Genomic DNA, 18,104 nt, shown 5'->3' with positions numbered 1-18,104 from the left:
TATCTGTCCAGAAGATAATTCCCAAGCAACCTCTCCATCACACTGATTATATAAACTTGCCTCTGAGTCTCTCAGTTTGACTGCTTATGTGGGTAGACTTTTTTACTTTATGTATACTCCTGAGCAAAGGGGAGAAATAATACTCTAAATGACCCTAGGCATGAGTTGAGACACCCAAAATATGCAGTTTGCCCTGATTCCCAATTCATCTCTGTTGTGGGTAATTTCTTACTGCTCTGTATATAGTATTCTCTGGTGTCACCTTAAACAGGAGAGCTCTTGCAGGAGTTAATGGATGTGCAGCTTTTGCTTACTCCTATATGCTCAGATCAAAAACCTAGATGATCTAAAGTGTTTTTCATTCCCTATTCCCTTGTGTGGGAGCAATTCCTACCCTATGACTGTATTTGGTGTTGCTCATGTTCTCTTGCACATGCCTCATTGTAGAAAGGAATCTCCTTTAGTGAAGCTACTGTGGGATCTGTAACTCTCACAGTAGAAGTCTTGAAAACCATTTGATTAAGGTAGACCCTAGAACAGGGGCAGGCAATTATTTCAGGTGGAACTCAGACTGGCAGGGGTCTGTGGAGCTCGGCTGGACTGCACCAGCAGAGAGAAGGGGGAGCTGGCCCGGCTCCATAGAGCTCCTGCCAGCTGGGCCCCTGAGCTCCTGCTCTGGGCCCCACCGGAACTGACCCGGGGGCACCAGTGCAGCCCCCCGCTTGCTCCCCACCCACTCACACCCAGTGCCCCCCAGCCCCACGGTACATGTGGGGGGGCAGCGCACAGCCCTGACCCCCTGCTTGCCAGCAGGGAAGAAACTGGTGCTGAGTGTGGGGGGAAACCAGCCCCTCCTCCACCCCATGTCTGGCACCCCACGTTGCAGCCACTCGCAGCCCATGCGGGGCTGTCCAGACCAGGCACAAGCAGTCCCAGGTGGGCTGTGAGTGGCTGCAGCATGGGGCACCGACCACATGGCAAGTGAGGGGCCGCTCTTCCCTGTGCTCAGCACCAGCGTGTAACCCGGCCCTGCCACCAGCCTTGCAGTGGGGCTGGGTTACAAGGTGATGCCGAGCGTGGGGAGGAAGCAGCCCCTTGCCCATCCCATGCCTGGTACCCTGTGCTGCAGGCACTTGCAGCCCACCTGGGGCTGCCTGTGCCTGCTCTGGACAGCCCCACATGGGCTGTGAGTGCCTGCAGTGCAGAGCGCCAGCTATGGGGCAGGTGAGGGGCCACTTTTCTCTGCACAGGAAAGGAGCCCAGGGCAAAGCTGAGCGCAGGGGGGGAAAGTGCCCCCTCCCCAGCCCCATGGCTGGTACTCCCTGCTGCAGCTGCTTGCAGCCCACACAGGGCTGTCCGGAGCAGGCACAGGTAGCCCCACAGGAGGTGTGAGCAGCTGCAGCATGGAGCACCTGCCACAGGGAGGGGAAGGGGTCACTTTCCTCCCCATGCTCCTTCCCTGCCGGGGTCCCCCCAGCTTACCTGTGGTTCCAGCAAAGGGCAGTCACATGCTCCCAGGCCAGAAACCCCAGCTGGGGCTTCCAGCTGGGGGGGCCGGGTTGGGTGGGCCCCACTGTTGTTGGAGCCTGCTGAGCTTCCCCTACATCCTACTGCCCTTGGTTCCTGTCATTTGAGAGGAACCAAGGGTAGAGAAATATTAATTTTCTACATTTTTAGGGGCCCCATGAGCCACATAGAATGGCCTCGTGGGCCACATCTGGACATTTTGCCCACCCCTGCCCTAGAAGTAGAGACTCTGGAAACCGGGCCTGTTCAGCTTAAGGAAGAGAAGGCTGAGAGGTGACTTGATAGCTGCCTACAAGTACCTCAAGGGGGAGCATGAAGAACTAGGAGAGCAACTATTCAGGAGGGCACCTCAAGGAATAGAGTGTAAATTCAGGTTGGATATAAGGAAAAACTTCTCTCTAAGGGTCACCAGAATCTGGAACATGCTCCCAGCAGAGGTAGTGCAGTCACCCTCCTTGGAGGTATTCAAGACAAGGCTGAACAGGAACCTTGCCAAGCTCATCTGAGCCCAATACTTCCTCCCCATGGCACGGGACCAGAATTGATTGTACAGGTCCCTTCCAGTTCTATGATTCTTTACCTTAGAATTCTTTGCTCTAGGTTCTTTTAGAGTTGGCTTCAAGGTTTTGAGCGTTATACATTGCTGTGTGGAACTCTCTATATGTAAGTTAGTTAGACCAGAGAACAGTGCTACAAAATATACAAACAGACTGAAACAGCCACAGCTGTCTTTTAAAATAGAAACATTCCTTTTTTAAAAAAAAAATTGCAAATCTCGGAGCCACAAAAGAAAGTAACAGTCATCCAAATGAAAAGAAAGGCATTTTTAAGAAATTCAGTATACGTGGCCTCTAGGTGTCACACTTGACCATGTTTAGGTCATTAATATATTTTCTGTGGATTTTTTCCATTATTCCATGACAGGTCAGGAGAATACATTTATCTTTTTATTTTTTTCTTTGAACACACAACATTCAGACTCCTCTCCTTTTTAACCTCCAGATAAATGATGAGTTAAGCTTCTGCCTCTTTAAGACTTTTGTGAGCCAGATTTTTGTTTTGCCCAGTATACCTAAAAAATATTCACTTTTTTGATTAATAAAGGTTGCTCAATATATGTTTGTTATAAATAGATGACCCTTTTTTCTCCTCCATTAAATCTGGAAACAGGAATGTCACTAGCAAGGGAATGAAGCAGAAAGGTAGGGGAGGATGGCCAATGATGACTAGAAAATGATATTTAGAGAGTTCTTGTTAGGAACTGTCTTTTAGGTAAAGTAGATATGCATTAATATAATGGTCCAGGGGAATGGCAAGGGTGAATTGGTTTCTAATAGCCTGTTTGTCATAAAGTTTTCTTCAAGGCCCACTGTGTCTAAAGCCAAAACACACACAGGCTGTGACATGGAAAGCAGGTACCACACTGTCCCAAAAAGAGATGAGAGACTCTGCTGTGCTGTCTAGGTCATAGTGCCCAGCTGCAGAGCCCTTGGGATTTCTGGTTTTGGTGAATGGACCAAATTAAGATACCAGTAAAGGACCAAATTAATATGCATGCATGTGATGGGTTTGTGAAGGAATATGCTGACGGGACAGAATGTGGACCATATGATGACCACAGGGAGACTTATCAGTGATGTCTGGAAATGAAGAGTCATCAGAGGAGAGAAAGAATACAAAAGGAGGGATAGAAGAGCAGCAAAGGGTTCTCAAGGGGGAAAGCCGAGGCCATCATAGACAGAGGGCACGCTACCAGCCCATCTCACCACCCCACCCAGGCGAGCAAGTAGTGGGGGGCAGACGGAATGGGCCTCAGCCCTCAACCTCTGGACTGCTAACATCTGACATTCAAGAGAGAACCTCAGGATGAAGCTCATGTACTGGACAGATGTGTCTTCTTTGTGACAGCCCTAGAACTGGTAGATAAAGAACTGGGGCAGGTTTGTTTGTCTTGCCTGCATTATTCTTATCTGCTATTACTGTGCATCTATAAAATTTGCCTATTCTCAAATGGAGAAGTCGTGGTTAGTCTCAGGGTTTGGGTCTACCAAGAACAAGATATCTGGGTCATAAATCCAATGCCAACAGCCATGTCCAGAAGACATAAAAAAAATTATATTGACACATGCATACTCTCTTTATTGCTCCTCCAAAATGTTGCGAAAGCTACAGAATTACATTAAGGATAATTCTGTTTTAAAAAAATAATTTGCAGCCAAATTCAGTTGCATTACTGCAATATACGACACACCGTAGGCAGACTTACAAGAACGTTACTGAGACTAACATTATAAATGTCATGTTTTCCACAAGGACAAATGAATATTTCCTTGGTAAACTCCCCTGGGGCTTTTCTTTTTTAAAAAAACAACAGTCACTGTAGCAAAGACTATGTAGGTCTCCATTTACATCTGATATTTTGCATCTCCTTTGCACTATTTCTAAACAGGTATATCTTGTTTTGTTCCACTCTTTTAATGCAATTTCCTCTGCCCAGTGTGATAGCATAACTCTTTTAACAGCAGTTACATTCATGGTTGACCCAGTGTGTAAGCAATGACACCAGAGAAAAAGCACCGAGTACAAAAAAGGCTTTTAAAAGTTTATAACCATCGCTGCTGTAACAACTAGAAATTAAAGGTACCATTACATTCGCATCTAATTTGTTGGAGGGTGACTGACCACTAAAACAAACCAGCAAAAGCAGTCAGTTCTCCCAACTTTGAATGTCTTCAAATCAAGATGTGACAGCTTTCTGAAATGCAAATACAACCTACGGGCCTGAAATGGATGGGCAACGTCATACAATATAACACTTTTTGATACAGAGTTACAGGCTAGAAGATCCCTTCTATGAATCAACATTTATTCTCCCCTACCTTCTACACTGTAGTAACTGAAGGTATATAAAGATAACAGCTTTCCAAGCATCAAGATGGCTTTGAAAGACTAAAGGTCAACCACATCAGCAAGCACATATTGTACTGAGAGAATTCAGTCTTCATACTCTAATTGCTGATACTGGCTTCTAGATAGCAGGGAACACTCTGAAAAATACATTTTTCATTGGGGCTCCAAGCATGTTGAACATATGGCACTCTGGTCAAAGAGAATTTTCTATTTGTAAACAATTACTACTTGTGCTCTTTAATTTATAATCAAGTAAGTGAATTCTACTCTTCCCAGACACCATGCATCCTACATCTTTCTCTCCTAATCATGCACACAAAGTTCAAAAGCAAATTTAATTATAGATGAAGCTGGTAGCATCGCCTCTATTAAGGTTGCCTAATGCTTTCTGTTATGTTGTCAGGTGTTTAATAATTTGCCAAATTTAAACCACCCGGGATAAAGTTTTCAACGTCAGATATCTTCTTCTTTCTCTTCATCTTTTGATTTTTGGCCAAAAGAATGAGCCATTTCAACCAAGAAAAAATAGATGAAAATATATACTTTCATCCACAGTTTAAAAAGGAAATATTAAAAGGTTTCAATTAAAAGTTCTAGAGCGTTCACTCTTTGGAATGTGTGCTTGAAATTTGACACAAGGTAGTGTTAAGTAAAAGAAAGCACCAAAAGAAAGTCCTATGGCTACCCTGCCAAAAAACCCCCAACTTGGCCAAATCATAAGCCCTCAAAAATTAAATTTTGTACACACTTAGTACACTGAACATGCTCCAACTGAGGATTACTGGATAACTGGAAAAGGGCAAACATAGTGCCCATATTTAAGAAAGGGAGGATCCAGGGAACTACAGACCAGTCAGCCTCACCTCAGTCCCTGGAAAAATCATGGAAAAGATCCTCAAGGAATCCATTTCTAAGCACTTGGAGGAGAAGAAGGTGATTAGGAATAGTCAGCATGGATTCACCAAGAGCAAGTCATGCCTGACCAACCTGATTGCCTTCTATGATGAGGGGGCTGGTTCTGTGGATGCAGGGAGACCAATGGATGTGGTGTACCGTGATTTTAGCAAGGTTTTTGATATGGTCTCCCACAACATTCTCCAAGGCAAGCTAAGGAAATATGGGATAGATGAATGGACAGTAAGATTGATAAAAAAACTGGCTAGAGTGCTGGGCTCAGAGAGTAGTAATCAATGGCTTGATGTCTAGTTGGCAGCCGGTATCAAGTTGAGTGCCCCAGGGGTCGATTCTGGGGCTGGTTTTGTTCAATGGCTTCATCACTGACCTGGAAGGTGGCATAGAGTGCACCCTAAGCAAGTCTGCAGATGACACAAAGCTGTGGGGAGTTGTAGACACACTGGAGGGTAGGACTAGGATTCAGAGAGACCTAGACAAATTGAAGGATTAGACCAAAAGGAATCGCATGAGGTTTAACAAGGACAAGTTCAAAGTCCTGCACTTCGGACAAAACAATCACTTGCACCAGTACAGGCTGGGGACTGACTGGCTGCTCTGCAGAAAAGGACCTGGGGGTAACAGTGGACAATAAGCTAAATGTGAACCAGCAGTGTGCCCTTGTTGCCAAGAAGGCTAACAGCATATTTGGCTGCATTAGGTGTGCTACCAATAGGTAAGAGGAAGTGATTATTCCCCTCTATTCAGCGCTGGTGAAGCCACATCTCAAGTACTGTGTTCAGTTTTGGGCCCCCAGTACAGAAAGGATGTGGACAGATGGCAATGAAAGTCCAGCAGAAGGCAATGAAAATGGTGAGGGGGCTGGAAGACATGATTTATGAGAACAGGCTGAGGGAACTGAGCTTATTTAGTCTATAGAAGAGAAGACTGAGGGGGGATTTAATAGCAGCCTTCAGCTACCTGAAGTGGGGTCCAAAAGAGGATGGAGGTAAACTGTTCTCAGTGGTGGCAGACAACTGAACAAGGAACAATGATCTCAAGTTGCACCAAGGGACATTTAGGTTAGATATTAGGAAGAATTTTCTCACTAGGAGGGTAGTAAAGCACTGGAACAGGTTACCCAGAGAGGTGGTGGAATCTCCATCCTTGGAGGTTTTCAAGACCTGGTTAGACTACAGAAAGCTTTGGCTGGGATGATGTAGTTGGAGGTGGTCCTCCTTTGAGTAAAGGGTTGGACTAGATAACCTTCCAACCCAAATTTTCTATTATTTCTACGCTTGCAGGAGTTAAGCAGATCTTTCCCTGAATCTATGCCTCTAACAACCTAGTGCCAAGCACCATTACAGCTTTGAAACTGAAAACAGAAAACTTTCTTTCCTGTCCTCCACACTCCTACTGCTGGTGTCCAGGCAAAAGGAGGAGGAACAATTTGTTAGGATCTGGGCATTACATTTTAGGAAGGATGTGGACAAATTAGAGATAATCCAAAGGGAAACGCCAGAAGTTATCAGGAGCTTGGAAACCAAGTTACATGAGGAAAGATTGAAAGAGATTAGGAATGCTTAACTCTGGAAAAAGATTTGAGGGGTGGTATGATCACAGTTTTCAACGAATAGATAGTTTGACAAAGAGGATGGCAAATCATTGCTTCCCTAGATTCTGAGACTTAAGCTAGAGCAAGAGAAAATAAAGGTTAAACCTCAGGAAAAACTTTCAAAATGTTAGAGAAGCTAGATATTGGAACAAACTATGCCAGGAAATTGTAGAATCTCCTTCACTGGAAGTTTTCAAGAGGAGGCATCTGATAAGGATATTTAGGGCACAGTAAAACCTTTCCTCCATGCACGGACTTGGACTAAAAGACCCTTGATTCTATAAAATAGATGGGAGTCAACTAGAGTCTCAGGAAGGTGAAGGGTATAGGTTAGAAAACAAGAGCATGGTCTGCAGGAAAAATGTTTGGTAAGAGACTGGCAATAGACAAAGAGATTGGGACTGGAAAGAGAGGAAATGGAAACTGGCAGTGAGAGTACAACAAAATCATGGAGTGAGTGAGAAAGGAGATTGAGACTCCTACAGAGATGCTAGGATGAGAGGCTTGGAGAAACAAGACTAGGAACAGGTCAGAAGATCAGGGGCATGAAGAGTTCATGACCATCAAAGCAGTCCAACAAACCATCATTTACACAACCCCAAATTTTCAACTCTAACCATTTCTTTGCATTCAACAAATACCTATAAAATCATAATCAGGTGTAATCGCTTCTCCTACAGAAAGGCAACCCGCTACTGCTACTTCCAACACAGATCAACCTGTGCTATGAACCTAACAAGTTCAGATTTGTCAATGACCCATATAGGTGTTGGTATGACTTCATATGAGAATGTGTGCATTTTTAAAGTTTCCTTTGGTGCCAGGCAAACCACTCACAGCAAGAGGTTGTTAACCATGCATTTCTGACTTTGTGGATTCAAGACCCAGGGGCCCAATGCTCACAGCTACACATGAATTTAAAGGGAGCTGTGCTTTGAATGTATAAAATTCTATACAGTTTTAAGTATTCCATAAAGTTGGCACCTATGCATCTCCAACTGGGCAGGCAGAGTGAGTGGACAATCAATAAATCAATCTCTATAGCTCTGCATTTCTCATCTGTAAACTGTGGATAATATCACCACCACAGGGGTGTTCTGAAAATGAATTCATATTTGTGAAGCACTTGGATATTACTTGATAAGCCTGATAGTAAACCCCATGAAAAAATTAATAATTCTGCATTCAGAGCACAGGGAATGGAGGGGGTGGGGGGACACACACACATTGTTCAATGAGGAAAAAGAAAATATTAAATAGCTTATTTACTGAGCTTCATTCATCCTGTGCAATGGATGATTTTTTCTCCAATAGAAAATAATAGTGATCACATAATTAAAAACTGTAACACAATGCATATGCATGAGGAGAAGGATGAATTTAGGTTACATAGACAACTTTCATTCTGGTATTTGGTTTGAATTACAAATATAAATTAAGAGCATAAAAATCATAAATATTTTGTGTTTGCTTTGAGCTTCATCACTTTTAGAAAATTCAAAACCAGTTTCATTAGTGCAGAAAACCAAATCCATGTCAGTAAAATTATCTTCAGAGACAACCTGCTGTGGCCATGCCCTTGTACTGAAATACTAGACTGACAGGATAAGTATAAAGAGCTGACTAGGTCAGTAAATAATTTTTGCAAATTTAATAACTGGGAAGTTTAAGTCACCTTTGGTCCATTGTCTTTCAGTGGCTTTGTGCAACTAAGTCCTTTAGAACCTCCTTTTGCAAATTCACCTTGCCATGTATAGGCCAGGGAACACTTAACCCACTTGCCTAATATGAAGTCACAGTTAAAATCTGACCAAAAAATTCAAGTTCACTGGTGATATTTGTTAAGAATAATCTGTTCAAAGGCAATAAATCAGAATATTTTATCACTGAGAGGGGGAAAGATGTTCAAAAAGACACAGGTGCGCTATGAACCCACTGAGGGAAAAAAATTATCAGACATGAAGGTTGAGTGTCTACTCTCCTTCAATGCCACTGAAAATCTCCCCCCACAGAAAGCTCAGTGGTCTGCTTTGTGCACACACATTTAGTCAATTCTAAAACTTCACCTTATTAAAAATCCTATTGATTATTCATTTTTCATTCAAGACTGTGACAATCCAATCTCCATTTCCAGGAGCAGAAAATGCTGTCCTTTTGCTAGTCAGAAATCAATTCAAACATTCTGTTATCAAGCCTCAAATTAACTAAGTAGTATGAATTATCAAGAAAATTAAATAAAGGTGATTGTTTCAGTCTTTAGTAAGTTAGGACTGTGTTTTTAAAAAGATCAGCCAAACCTTTAATACTTTTCAAGGTATACTTACGACAGAAGTAATGACAAACACAACCAACCATAATGGTCAATTAACTACTCAGAGCTCCATGTCAGTTGCGTAAGGGAACCTAAGTATGTTTTCTGCTGATTTCATTGGATCAATGATCACCAAAAGAAAAATCATATAGGAAATAAATTATATAAATATCTTCATAAATTATTGATGTGGATTGACTTTAAAAAAATGCACAAGAACAGAACTTTAAATGTTTATTCTTATGCCTATACTGAGTAAAGTATTTTGCAATTTAAGAAGGAAGAGTCAAATTTGTGATTGACTCTTAGTAATTACATTTTCTCATATATAAAAACAGTCTAGGATGCGTGTAGAGAGGGAGATGTCAGAATGTTAACTTTTTCTCTAAAAATTTAATCAGAGTTTCACCTGTATATCCCTTTTCTCCTATATCTATTTCACTCATGCACCACTGCTGAAACATGAGTTATGGATGCTGCTTTCATTACAAATTAGATGAAGATTAAAATCCAAGGTTCCTATGGCTAGAGTTACCCTCTACATCACAAAGATCTCTCACTGAAGTCAATGAGACCTATATCTATCTCACAGAATATGTTGGCATCTTATAGATTTGAGCATCAGTGCATTATTCTGTATAATCACATACTCGAGAATAAACACGGAAAGAAAATTAAATGCCCCAGAAACAGACATTGTTAATTTCCTACAGAAATAACTATAACATCAAAATCAGATACGAAAGGCAAGTGACAGTATAAATGATGAGTGTTGAGCTCAAGGTGCTGAAACCATGACCCTATACCAGGGATGGGCAAAATACAGCCCATGGGCTGGATCTGGCCCACCAGGCCATTCTATCTGGCCATGGGGCCCCTAAAAAATTTAGAAAATTAATATTGACAGACGGCTAGGGGCAGATAAAAGGTGACGGCAGAGATGGGTAGTAGGACCCAGGGGAAGCCATGGCAGGCTTCTGCAATAGCAAGGTCCACACAGCCCACCCACTAGACAGAAGCCCCTGCCTGGCAGGGGCTTCTGGCCTGGGACCATAGGGCTGTTTATCCCTCCCTATGCCAGAGCAGGAAATTCAGGTAAGGGGAAAGGGGGAGAGGGGCAGGCAGGAAAGTGGGAAAAGGTGGGGGGGGAAGGAAGCAGGCAGGAGCACAGGGCCTGTGCTGGTGTCCTGAGGCTAGCACCAGCAGGGCCCAGAGCAGGGCGGCAGGAGCACAGGGCGTGGGCTGGCAGGGGTCCATGGAGCCAGGCTGGGCTGTGCCAGCAGGGAGAGCAGGGAGCTGGCCCAGTTCCATAGAGTCCTTGCCAGCCAAGACCTTGTGCTCCTGCCACCCTACTCTGGGGCCGGCCGGTGCTGGCCCCCAGACACCAGCATGGGCCCCGCAGTCCTGCCCAGCTACTGTGTGCCTGCTCACTCCCAGTGCCCCCGCTCTAGCCCCACAGTACAGGCAGGGACGACTATGAGCAGTCCAGACCCTGCGTGCCCCATGCTCACCTGTCCAGGCTGAGCAGCAGTGATGGGGAAGAAACTAGTGCTCAGCACAGGGGAAAAGTGCCCCCCTCACTGCTGCCACTGCTGGCACTCCATCCTGCAGCTGGCCAAAGCCCACATGGGGCTGTCTTGCCTCTGCTGCGTCACTGGCACCCCACGGGGCAGTGGTGGCAACAGAGACCAGGCACAGGCAGCCCCACGCAGGCTCTGGCTGGCTGCAGCTCAGGGCTCCGACAGTGGGAACGGGGGATGGGGGAGCAATCTTCCCCCACACTGACCACCAGTTTCTTCCCTGCTGTTGCTGCTAGCCTGTGCCCTGCACTGGCTCCAGGTCACCCGGTGGGCTGAGTGGCAGCAGCAGCTGGGCACAAACTGCTGTGGTGGCAGAGGAAAACACCCCCACCCTCACCACCGCTGGGCAGTGTTTGCTGCAGCTGCCTACCCAGAGCCCTCACCTTGTTAGGCTGGGGTGCAGCTCCCTCACCACTGCTTGTGAGCTGCCCCGTGTGGCAGCAGTGGTCATGTGGAACAGCCACAAGGCATCTCACAAGCAGCAGTGAAGGAGCCGCACCCCAGCCTAGCATGGCGCAGGCTCCGGGCAGAAAGCTGCAGTAAACACTTCCCGATGATGGCAAGAGGTGGGGGTGCTTTTCTTTGCCCCAGCAGCAGTTTGTGCCCAGCTGCTGCTGACACTGCCACTCAGGATGACAGGTGACCCAGAGCTGGCACAGGGTGCATGCTAGCAGAAGTGGTGGGGAAGAAACGTGTTCAGTGCAGGGGAAAAAAGTGTCTCTCTCCCTGCTCCTGCTGCTGGTGCCCTGCTGTAGCCCACATGGAGCTGTCCATGTCTGCTCTCTGTTGCCATCATTGCCCAATGGGGTGCTGGTGATGCAGCAGAGAGGCAGGACAGTCCCGCATGGGCTCCGGCTGGCTGAGCAGGGAACACCAGTGGTGGAAGCAGGGAGGGGCTGCTTTTCCACCCGTGCTGAGCACCAGTTTCTTCCCCACCACTGCTGCTCAGCCCAGATGGGCTAGAGCAGGGCATGCAGGGTTGGGGCTGCTTGCAGTCATCCCCACCTGTACCACAGGGTTGGGGCAAGGGCACTGGGAGTGGGCAAGTGCATGGCAGCCAGGCAGGAGTGCAGGGCCTGTGCTGGTGTCCCAGGGCCAGTGCCAGCTGGGCCCAGAACAGGGCAGCAAGAGCATGGGGTCCTGGCTGGAAGGGGCTCTATAGCTGGGCTGTGCCAGCTCCCCACTCTCCCTGCTGGCACAGCCCAGACCAGCTCCATAGACCAGGGGCTCACAACCACCGGGCTGTGGCTTCTACTGCCAGCAGTCATCTGCAGGAGGCGGGACAGGCCCAGGAGGGAGGCAGCTGGGTCTATGCACCCAGTCCTGCTCCCACTGCCATGGCTATGCCCAGTAAGGTGGACCAGGTGCCAGGCCCCGCACTGAGCCAGGCAGAACCCTCCAGCCCTGCCTGCACCTAGGACCAGGGGGATGTGGTCAGGGAAATGCCTGGGGCAAAGGATGGAGTGGCAGCTCTGCTGCTTGCTCCTAGAAAAGGCAGCAGAGCCCCTTTTTCTTGGGCAGCCCGAGCTGAGTCCATTCACCTGCTGATTTCCACTCCCCTCCCTGCCCCCACCACCACTTTCCCTACTTTGCTGCCTGCCCCCAGCCACTCTGCACCCCGTGGCTCCCATACCCACAATACCCTACACACACATCTCCGAAAAACCCTATACCTACCCATTCACAGCTCCTGCTCCCCACAAACCCCAGACCCACCCATATCCCCCCAACATCCCTGCACACCCCACACAATATACAAGACTGCATTTTGAACTAACATGCTATCACTTCCATATATACCAAACAAACACACAAATCTGGACAAAACTATATAGTTTAAATTAAATTAAAATATATTATGTGTGTTTGAGTGTTAGTATATAATTTGGTTGATTTTTGCCTAAGATGGCAAACCTGCTTCCCCAAAGGAGTACTTCCAGGGGAAAGGGGATGGACTCCAAGTGGTAAAGGTCAAAGGTTAAGGGGGCGGGACTTCTGGTCACAAGATGGTGACCAGGGGGCAGGGCACCTCTCAAGGGGCAGGGCTACCCACGCAGCCCTCGACAACTTGCCAAAGCTCGGTAAGTGTCCCTCCACCCAAAATAATTGCCCGCCCCTACCATATACTAAACCAGTTAACTATTATCTTGTGGGGGCTTTAAATCTAATCTTGGGATCAAAAATACGGAGTTTTTTCATACTATATTCAAATTTTCACTTCTATGAATGCTGACTTTTTTCCCCTTCTCCTGCTGCTGTGGTACTTTCCCTTAAAATGACTGTACTTGCCATCTACTCCATCTCTCTACCAGCAGTGGTCTTCTATCTTATTCTAGTGGCTTCTTGAAGGCAGAGGGTGAATAAGGAAATGGCTCTGGCCCAAACTGCATAACTGATAGTGGTGTCACAACCATATATAATGGGATTATCTGTGTGAAGACTGTAAATATACTTATCATATTCTGTGTGATAGAAAGAAAAAAACTCTACTAACTTACCAGAATTAACATTAAATTCAGTGGCTCACTATGGGAATCAAACTGAGCTTAAGAATGAGATGTGAATTTCATTAAATTAATACTATTGTGCTTCCCTATGGTGACAGCAGACATCATTACCAATTTTCTCAAACCACTATATTACTTCCCTAACTACAAACAGAATGAGAAGTCTTCAGATTAACTTCTGATGGCAGCTCTGGTACTTTTTTAGGCTCCCCCCAAGATACAGAAAGATAACCTTGGTCTCCACAAATGACAGTTACATCTATATGTTTTAGACTCAGGACATGGTTACATTCTTTGGCGTGCTAGTCAGTGAAACAAGAAACATTTTTAGCAGAACAGAAGAGATGACAAGGGAACAAGGTTTCAGAATGAATACTATTCCAAGTGTATAGGGATCCAACTTCCTGAGTGGCAGCTGAACTAAAGTCTGGCCCTTAATCCATCATTATCTGAAGGTCTCCCTTAGAGAGGGATACAGTTTATACAGCTGAACAGACAAGTGACAAGTGATAAGAGAGTAACCAGCCACAAACTACCATAGTAAAGTTTGGAAAAGAAAGAAGAGAAATAACTTACGAAAAGGACTACAATTCCACCCACTTTTACTTCTTAAAAATCCCAGTTAAGACCTACCACATGTGGTAAAATATGCCTCACAAAAGTTCGAAAACATCTGAGCCCGATAGCAAAGTTTCACTAACAGTATGTTTCTTTTGTACTTACAAAGTATAGGGATAGGGGTTTATTTTGCTGAAGAATATAAAAGAAGCAAGCCAGTTATGAAACAAATTATGCTTTAAAATGTTCTTCAATCAAATCATGGGGGGACTACTGCCACTGCTGGCCCACTGAGCGACCTTTGCAAAGCCAGCAGACCAAGGCACTTAAGGGAGCCCACCCCTGCCCCAATCTGTGGGCAAGGCAAGAGCCCCTAAGGGCACACTTGCCTGCCTGTACACTAATGCCAGGAGCCTGGGTAACAAGCAGGAGGAGCTTGTCCTCCTGCTCAGTGCAAAGAATTATGATGTCATTGGGATAACGGAGACCTGGTGGGACTCCACCCATGACTGGACCACGGGTATAGAGGGCTATACCCTGTACAGGAGGGATCGTGTTGACAAAAGGGGCAGAGGTGTAGCTCTCTATGTGAAGGAAAGCTACATGTCCCTGCAAGCTGATGTTGGCAACCGGCATGAACAGCTAGAGACCCTCTGGGTAAAAATTCATGGGAAAAATGTCACAGGGGACACAACGGTGGGAGTCTACTACAGACCTCCCACTCAAAGTCCTGAGCTTGACCAGGAGTTAGCCCAGGAACTGACTGAGGCCGCTTGCTCCAGGACCTTGGTTGTCATGCGTGACTCCAATTACCCAGACATCTCGTGGGAAGATCGCTCAGCAAACTCCGAGCGGTCACAAAGCTTTCTCTTGTGTGTGGATGACCTCTACCTGACTCAAGAAGTCTATGGGCCAACGAGAGACAAAGCGCTGCTCGACCTGATACTGGCTACGGGGGACGACCTAATCGGCGACCTAGCACTCAATGGGAAGCTGGGTGACAGCGACCACGAGCTGATCACCTTCACCATCCGCCGTAAAGCTGGCAAGTCAGTCAGCAACACAGAAGTCCTTGACTTCAGAAAAGCCGACTTTGACAAGCTCAAGAGGCTTGTCGGTCAGGCCCTCAGGGACCATGACCCCAGGGAGATGGGAGTTCAAGAAGAGTGGTTGCTTCTCAAGGAAGCGATCCTCAAGGCACAAGCTAAATCTATTCCAACATGGAGGAAAGGCAGCAAGAAGGCACAGCAGCCCTCCTGGCTCTCCAGGGACCTAGTGGACCTCCTGCGGCTAAAAAGGAAAGCCTACAAAGGATGGAGGACAGGATTCACCTCCAAGGAGGATTATTCTGCACTGGTCCGGTCCTGCAGGGAGCAAACCAGGAAAGCCAAGGCTGCAGCTGAACTCCAACTAGCTTCAAGCATCAAGGACAACAAAAAGTCCTTTTTCAGATATGTGGGGAGCTGGAGAAAAAGCAAGGGCAATGTTGGACCCCTGCTAAACCATCTGGTTTAGCAGGGGTCCAACTGATGCCCAGGAAAAAGCCAACCTATTAAATAGGTACTTTGCGTCAGTCTTTCATCAGTCCCATGGGATGCCCATGCCTGCTATGGGACAGGGAGATCCGGGTGATGGGGATCCCATACCCTCCATAAATGCTGACCTCGTGAAGGAACACCTTGAGAAGCTGGATACCTTCAAGTCAGCCAGCCCTGACAATCTGCACCCCAGGGTACTCAAGGAGCTGGCGAGCATCATAGCCCAGCCCCTGGCATGGATCTTTGAAAACTCCTGGTGCTCTGGTGTAGTGCCCGAAGATTGGAAGAAGGCCAATGTGGTGCCGATCTTCAAGAAAGGGAGGAGAGTGGATCCGGCTAACTACAGGCCCATTAGCCTGACTTCTATCCTGGGGAAGATCTTAGAAAAGTTTATTAAGAAGGCCATCCTTGAGGGACTGGCCCAGGCTAACATCCTAAGGGATAGCCAGCATGGGTTTGTTGCGGGTAGGTCTTGTTTGACCAATCTCATTTCCTTCTATGACCAGATGACCTATCACCTGGACAAGGGAGAAGAGATTGATGTCATGTATCTTGACTTCAAAAAAGCCTTTGATCTGGTATCCCATGATCACCTCTTGGCCAAACTGGCCAGTTGTGGCCTTGGCTCCACCACGATCCGCTGGCTGGAAAACTGGCTCCGTGGTCAGACCCAGAGGGTTGTAATTGATGGCAGTCACTCATCGTGGTGCCCTGTGACCAGTGGGGTCCCTCAAGGCTCTGTCCTTGGACCCATCCTGTTCAACATCTTCATTAATGATGTGGACATTGGAAGTCAGGAGTAGACTGGCCAAGTTCGCCGATGACACCAAACTTTGGGGCAAAGCATCCACGCCAGAAGATAGGCGGGTGATCCAGGCTGACCTGGACAAGCTCAGCAAATGGGCAGACGAGAACCTCATGGTGTTTAACACTGAAAAATGCAAGGTTCTCCACCTTGGGAGGAAAAACCTGCAGCATCCTTATAGGCTCGGCAGTGCTACGTTGGATAGCACTACAGAAGAAAGAGACTTGGGGGTCATCATTGACCACAGGATGAACATGAGCCTGCAATGCGATGCTGCGGCTAGTAAAGCGACCAAAACGCTGGCTTGCATCCATAGATGCTTCTCGAGCAAATCCCGGGACGCCATTCTCCCCTTGTACTCAGCCTTGGTGAGGCCGCAGCTGGAGTACTGCATCCAGTTTTGGGCTCCACAATTCAAAAAGGATGTGGAGAAGCTTGAGAGAGTCCAGAGGAGAGCCACGCGCATGATCAGAAGTCAGGAAAACAGATCTTACAATGACAGGCTGAGAGCCATGGGACTCTTTAGCCTGGAAAAGCGCAGGCTCAGGGGTGATCTGATGGCCACCTATAAGTTTATCAGGGGTGACCACCAGTATCTGGGGGAACGTTTGTTCACCAGAGCGCCCCAAGGGATGACAAAGTGGAATGGTCACAAACTCCTACAAGACTGTTTCAGGCTGGACATAAGGAAGAATTTCTTTACTGTCCGAGCCCCCAAGGTCTGGAACAGTCTGCCAGCGGAGGTGGTTCAAGCACCTACATTGAACACCTTCAAGAGTAAATTGGATGCTTATCTTGCTGGGATCCTATAATCCCAGCTGACTTCCTGCCCTTTGGGCAGGGGGCTGGACTCGATAATCTCCCGAGGTCCCTTCCAGCCCTAATGTCTATGAAACTATGAAACAAATGTTTCTAGAAAGGGAGCGCAATTTTTTAAACGTTTATATATTTGATTCCTCTAGTGAAAAGCCCTCTAACTACTAGGACATAAAGTAGGAATTTTAATGCTAACTATTCTACATTGTGTTCCAAATATCAGTGTTTGCCATGCAATAACATAACCCATACATCTGATCATCCAAAAACTTTGCAGTTCATGGAAGCTATGGAGCAGGTGGCTTTGTGCTTGTGCAAGATGGCAAAAGAGAAGTGGGGAAGCCTCAAAAAATGATCTGTCACTCCTGACTCAACATTCAGCAAACAGGCTACAAGAAACTGGGACTGTTTAGGGGTGCACTCACATGAATTAATTTCATTCATCAAGGCCAAACTGCTAAATCACAAAAAGACTACCTCAGATTGAACTCTGAAGGAACTGAGGAAAGCAAGGACTCTCATCCACCAAATCTCAAGATGCTGTGCCAATGATTATCAGATGCAACTGGGTGAGAAAATTCAATCCACATTTTACAATGGGAACATCAGAAACAGCTCTTAACTCTACTGAGAGTTTGTCTGTCCTGGAATAGCTTCATGATAGTCCAACTGATGCAGCTGGGGAGGAAGAACCGGCAGCATACCTACAGGCTGGGGAACTCCCTTCTCCTCAGTGCAGAGGCAGAAAAGGATCTTGGAGTCATCATTGATGCCAAAATAAACATGGGCTGGCAGTGTGGGGACGCGGTCAGGAAGGCCAACCGCACCTTGTCGTGGATTCACAGATACATCTCAAGCAGGTCCAAGGAGGTGATCCTCCCCCTCTATGTGACACTGGTCAGGCCGCAGCTGGACTACTGTCTCCAGTTCTGGGGCTGCACTTCAAGAGGGATGTGGACAACATGGAGAGGGTCCAGAGGACCACTCGCATGATCAGGGATCAGCAGGGCAGGCCCTACGAGGAGATGCTAAGGGACCTGAACATG

At 46.7% G+C, this 18,104-nt stretch overlaps 1 protein-coding gene across 1 annotated transcript in view; it reads right to left on the bottom strand.

Annotated features, from left to right (window-relative positions):
• The window catches only part of THSD7A (thrombospondin type 1 domain containing 7A), a 528,740-nt gene that overhangs the window by 376,670 nt on the left and 133,966 nt on the right, over positions 1 to 18,104 (bottom strand). The window lies entirely within an intron of this gene.

Source organism: Crocodylus siamensis, chromosome 5, assembly GCF_052110815.1.
Source record: "Crocodylus siamensis isolate JL-2025a chromosome 5, ASM5211081v1, whole genome shotgun sequence".
Lineage (NCBI taxonomy): Eukaryota > Metazoa > Chordata > Crocodylia > Crocodylidae > Crocodylus > Crocodylus siamensis.
The sequence above is the reverse complement of the archived record's forward strand: the minus strand, read 5'-3'. Positions and strand labels throughout refer to the sequence as shown.